Source organism: Pleurodeles waltl, chromosome 1_1 (genome assembly GCF_031143425.1).
Source record: "Pleurodeles waltl isolate 20211129_DDA chromosome 1_1, aPleWal1.hap1.20221129, whole genome shotgun sequence".
NCBI lineage: Eukaryota > Metazoa > Chordata > Amphibia > Caudata > Salamandridae > Pleurodeles > Pleurodeles waltl.
Genome location: NC_090436.1, coordinates 969,138,765 through 969,145,042, shown reverse-complemented (window position 1 = coordinate 969,145,042; position 6,278 = coordinate 969,138,765).

The following is a 6,278-nucleotide window of genomic DNA, read 5'->3' as shown; positions in this document are numbered from 1 at the left end:
CATAGAAGACATTCCTGGATGTCCCTCATGAGCTAATTTCAAAATAGTTTCCTGCATACCTTTGGGAGGAATGCACTTCCCTTTCTTAAATAACAGCGCATTTTCTACTTCCAGTTCATCTCTAACTTTTCCAAATAGTTCTATCTCCGCTGGAATCCTATTTATGTCCGGCCAACCATCTCTCACATACCTCTTCACTTCTTGCAAAACAGAATCTTTCTCATCACATACCATCCATTCCTCTTCTTCCATACCACCAAACTCAAGTCACGTATCCCAACACAGCAGATACTACATCATTTTCCAGCACATTGCGAAGTGCTTCATCCTCCGTTGTCTCATTTTGTGGAAGTCGTGACAAACAATCTGCCACAGCATTACTCCTCCCTGGCACATACTCCACCTTAAAACAATACTCTTGCAACCTAGAAACAAGTCTGGCAATACAAGCAGTGGCATTCCAACCCCCACCAGGAGAAAGGATACCCACTAAAGGTTTATGATCTGTCTGAAGGATAAAACTCGAACCCCAGATGTAATTTCTAAAATGCTCAACGGCCCAAATAAATGCAAACAATTCCTTCTCGATCACAGCATATCTTCTCTCAGCATCCGTCAACGTACGTGAAGCAAATGAGACTTTCCACTTGTCTTTCCCACACCTTTGTGACAATACCCCTCCAATTCCATACATGCTTGCATCTACTGTTACTACACACTGTGCCCCAACACTGTAAGGTTTCAAAGTGGGGTCCTCCACAATTTCCCTTTTTATTCTTTCAAATGCTTCACTCTGTTTTCCCGTCCATACATACTGGACCCCTTTACGTGTGAGTTCCCTCAACGGCTCAATTTTAGTAGCAAAACTTTCAATGATCTTACTGTAATATTCACAAAGACTCGTAAATGACAACAGTTTTTCCCGATTATCAGGAGCAGGAGCATTGACTATGGTATCCACTAAAGATCGTTTTGGTATTACTCCTTCTCCTGATATAGTATGGCCTAAATATTCAACAGACTTGGAAAAAAACGTGCATTTCTTCTCTTTTAGAGTCAATCCGTTCTCACTCAAAACCTTACAAACATTAATCACATGCTCTATATGCTCTTTCTCATTTCTCGAAAATATTAAAATGTCATCGTGGAAACATTTTACATATTTATCCATGTGTTTAAATAGCTGAAACATTGCCCTTTGAAAAACTGACGCCGCGGATGCTAATCCAAAAGGCATTCCCTTAAATTGGAATAAACCCTGTGGAGTGATAAATGCGGTGAGATGTCTTGAGTCTTCCGTCAATTCTATCTGATGATATGCTGATCTTAAATCCAGGGTGGAGAAGATGTTCGCCCCTTCAAGCAGGCTAATCACCTCATTGATCTTGGGTAAAGGATGGCAATTTACAATAATATTAGCATTCACGGCCCTCAAATCCACACACAACCTCAAAGATTTGTCAGCTTTCTGGGCCAACACAATCGGAGATACCCACTCTGAGGATTCAATTTCTTCTATCACATTCTCATCCACCATACCTGATAAAATTTGTTTCAACTCATCCCTGACGCTTATGGGAACGTTCCGGAGCTTTTGCACTACAGGTTTAGCATTAGCTTTAACCCTAATCTTGTGACTGTAATTCACCAATTTGCCCAATTTACAGGTAAAGACTTGTGGGAACTTAGAAATAATCCACTCTCTATTTTCAAAATCCTTTATAGCTAAGACAGGTTTACCACTTCTTGGATTCAAAATTATTCCCAATTTACCTTGGTCTCTCCAACCTAGAACATTCACACCTTTTGCTGCCACATACAACTTAATATTGGCACATCTCTCCTTGAACACAATCTCTGTCTCAACAAACCCCATCACATCAATAGTCGTACCATCAAAACTCTCAGGTTCCTTTAGATCAGTTATGTTCCAAATTCCCTTGAATACTTGCTTAAAGTAATCCTGCACAACAATCATCTAAGGCAACCCCGAATCTGCCATTAATTCTAATTTCCTTCCTACAATTTGTACCTCACATTTAGGTTGTTTCGTCCTACTACCCATTTCTTCATCCCCGCTCTTAAGTGACAACACCATACACCCTTGCTCCTTACCCTTCACATCACACCTTCGCCAATCCTCCTCACATCTCCCACTATTCACACATGCCATTTTTTCTTTCGAGATGCTATTATTCTTCTTAAAATCCTTGCACACCCAAGCAAAATGCCCCACTCTACCACACTTCTTACATTCCTTCACAATCGCAGGACACTGAGACGACGATGCCAAATGGTTCAAACTACCACATCGAAAACACAATAATTTCTCCAACTTATCATACCTTTCTTTTCTCCCTGCCGCACTGTTACTGATACTCAAATTACTATTAGAACTACCCCTCATAGCACCCACAACTTCAGATTCTACACTTTTTACTTTATCAGAGTCTTGTACTGACTTCATCCATTTCTCAGACTGCTCCAAGGCTTTTGCCGTTGAGATAACATCCTGCAATTTAGGGTCTCCCATAACCCACAAGTGTTCTTGAATTTTCCTACTTTTCACATGTACTATAATCTGATCTCGTATCATTTCATCAGTCATCTCTCCAAAGTTACAATGTACTGATAAGCCTCGTAATGCTGTCAGAAATTCATCAAATGTTTCTTCGGAGTGCTGTATTCTAGTATAGAACTTGAACCTATTCAATGCTATGCTCGGTGTAGTTTTGAACCTATTTTCCAATCTCATCAATGCTTCTTTAAAAACATCCAGCTCTCCATCAGCCTGTCCTTGCATAACAATAGGAGGCAAGTTTCAAAAAACCATTTGACCTTCCGAGCCCAAACAATGTAGCAAAATATTTTTTTTCCTTTCCTGAGACATATTCTCGTCATCCATAGATTTCATGTAAGTCAAAATCCCTTCTTTCCACCTGGTCCAAGGCATTGGTGGATCTCCTTTGGTTTGCAAAAATTTTGCTGGTGGTCCAAATTGCATTTTCACCAACTTTCACTTCCTTTGTTGAGAAAAAAAACAAAAAAATATTAACCTGCACAAATATTAAAAATTGAATCACCTAAAAGTTAAACACAGAGAGAATAATGTAAGTTTATTCATCCATATTCGTGTTCCTACGATTTAGTCCTTCTATTATGTCTACAATCGAAGAAATCCACTTTTTGTATGATGTTCTCCAGTCCTATTTCAGTGCCAATGCCGGGCAGGAAATAGGAAGTCAAACAAATCCCACCCAGCACTACACGGATAGAAAGTCGAGTGCAGCTCTCTACGGAGAAAACAACATAAAAAACACCAAAAGAATTTGGAGGCAAGTCTTCAACGCGCACAATAGTTTAAGGTATTCCTGATGTAAAAAAAAATTAGCATGTAATACTTTAGCACGCAATATTACCAAATTCGTTCCAGTCGCTGAAATACCCTAGCACGCCAAGTGAAGCATGCTTCTCCTCGTACCCAGCAAGTTATTCTTCTACATCCACACAGCGCAGAAGTAGAAGCGCGCGGTAGTTGAAGCGCGTACAACTGCACTACTGTCCAGGTCGTTCGACAGTTCCGCGTGACACAAAAAGAATCTTAAGGCAGCACACGTTGCGCGGCACTTATTCAAAGGTCGCCGTGCAACAAGGGCAATCAAAAACAACAAACAAAAAAAATAGACATACTAAAAATCAAGATACAAAAGGCCGCTTAGCATACAATAATATCCGAAGCTTCCATGTACAGTCATACATCACCCTAGTGCCGCCAGATCCTTCCCGAAGCGGTCTGTTCCGTTATTTCCTTTGACAGAAATTCTGCTGAATACACGTGAGTCAGATGACACCGCTCCTGTGCTGTACTGATAGTTCAGTAACAGGTGTCGAAATCTCGTTGCCACTTTAATAATCCACCGGACTGTGGTAGAAGTAAAAGAAGTTTATTGTCCGACAACTCAGTACTCTGATTCCTCTTCAGTTTCTCCCTTCACAATGCCCCACTCCTAGAATCCACCCCACCATTCCACGCTCCACATTCTACTTCCACATTCCACTTCGCTACACATTTCAAAGTATTCAGTGTTAGGATATAACACTTTGCCAGTCTTCAACTGGTTCAAGAAGGGACTCCCTGCTTGCTACAGGTGAAAAATTCTGAGGAAACTGACCAGTGGCCATTTTGGAGTTTGAGCCAGGTGGATTCTGGGAGTTGGAGTCCTAGCCATCAAGAAGCAACTCAGAGATTCTGGAACCTTGGGGTGACCTATGGACTACCAAAGGACCTTCAAAGACCTTCTGGAAGAATATTCAGAAGTTTGGAGAAGATTGGAGAACATTTGGTAAAAAGCTCCATAAAGGGGCCAACCCACTGTCGAGAGTTAAGCCAGCTTATGTCGACCGCAACACCACCTGTCTTGCAGGTTCGTCCTGCGGAAAAGCTCCGGAGCCCCAGACTCCCAAGATTTCACCGGGGGCTCCTGGGCTTGCTGTGGAGGGTCATCCGACTTTGGAGAGAAAAAGCTCCAAAAAAGTTACTTAGTCCGAAGGTAAAAAATTGACCATGACTTCCCGCGCAGCGTATCGGAGGAGGGCTCCAGAGATGTCGGATCAAGAATCAGCTTTGGCCTGGACAAAGATTTTCATCCCGAAATATAGTCTAAGTCCGAATTTTGAATTCTTCACCGAGGTCTCCTGCGACGCGTATCCGGAGAGGGCTCCAGGGAGGTCGGATCGGATTGCTGACTTCATCCTGCAGAAGAAAATCTTCAAGAAAAAGACTAAGGGGGTCATTCTGACCCTGGCGGTCAGTGTTAAAGCGGCGGCCAACCCGCCAACAGGCTGGCGGCCTAAAAATATGAATTCTGACCCTGGCGTGAACCGCCAACACAGGCCGCCGCTTTAACACTCCGACCGCCACGGCGGTACAAACAAACAGCGCGGCGGTCACCGCCAACAGGCAGGCGGCAGACAATGTACCGCCCACCCTATCATGACCCACCAATCCGCCACCTTTTCCGGGGCGGGAGCCCCGCCGATAAAAACACGGCGGAAACAGACATCTCCAATGGAAAACGCTTACCTCGACTCACTCCACGCGGAATCGGAACAGCATGGAACCCGAACTCCACATCCTCCCAGCCATTGCCTTCCTGCTCTTCTTCCAGGATCACGAACCTCGCCGCAGACGACAACGGTGAGTACTGCACCTACGACACAGGGGAGGGGGGAGGAGGAAAGGTTACGGGCACACACATACGCCACACACCCACCCCCACCCTCACCCCTACCGAAATACCTACACACCTATGCAGATAAAAAAGTCAGAGTGACACCCCAACCCCCCCCCAAAAACAAAGACAAAAGGCAATGAATGTAAAAGTAGAACCATATTATTGCAACAAAAAAGTATAGCGACCTTAGCAAGATATGAAGAATGAATACACATCTAGAACTCTATCCATACCAGTAGCAAAAGTCCGGCCCAGTCATTCAAAGTCCAAATGTCCGTGGGCCAATGTGCAGCAACACATGGGCAAAGCCCACACACGAGATCGAGTCCATTGGAGAGAACACTGCTGGGGCATCACTAAAATAAAAAGACAGGCACCTCAGGGGGAAGGGAAGGGGGTGCACCTCAGCCACATGAGTCCACGACGCCAGATCCACGAAGGGCCTCCATGCCCACTGTGGCATCCTGGGGAGTGCAAAGCCACAGTCTCACAAGTCTCTACAGTGGGTGGATTGCCCACTGTGGCATCCTGGGGAGTGCAAAGAAACAGTCTCACAAGTCTCTACAGTGGGTGGATTGCCCACTGTGGCTTCCTGGGGAGTGCAAAGCCACAGTCCATCAGGTGGATTACTGAGACCACTGGTCATGGAGGAGGCATGGTGGGCAGAGTGCGTCGTGAAGGCCTGCCCGACACAGAACCAGGACTGCCAATGGGCCAGCGGTGCTTGACAGGAAGGGCCCAGCGGAGCGGTGCTTGAGATGAAGGGCCCAGCGGAGCGGTGCTTGACAGGAAGGGCCCAGCGGAGCGGTGCTTGACAGGAAGGGCCCAGCGGAGCGGTGCTTGACAGGAAGGGCCCAGCGGAGCGGTGCTTGAGATGAAGGGCCCAGCGGAGCGGTGCTTGAGATGAAGGGCCCAGCGGAGCGGTGCTTGACAGGAAGGGCCCAGCGGAGCGGTGCTTAACAGGAAGGGCCCAGCGGAGCAGTACAGAGACGGCGGTGCCCAGCGGAGCGGTGCTTGAGATGAAGGGCCCAGCGGAGCGGTGCT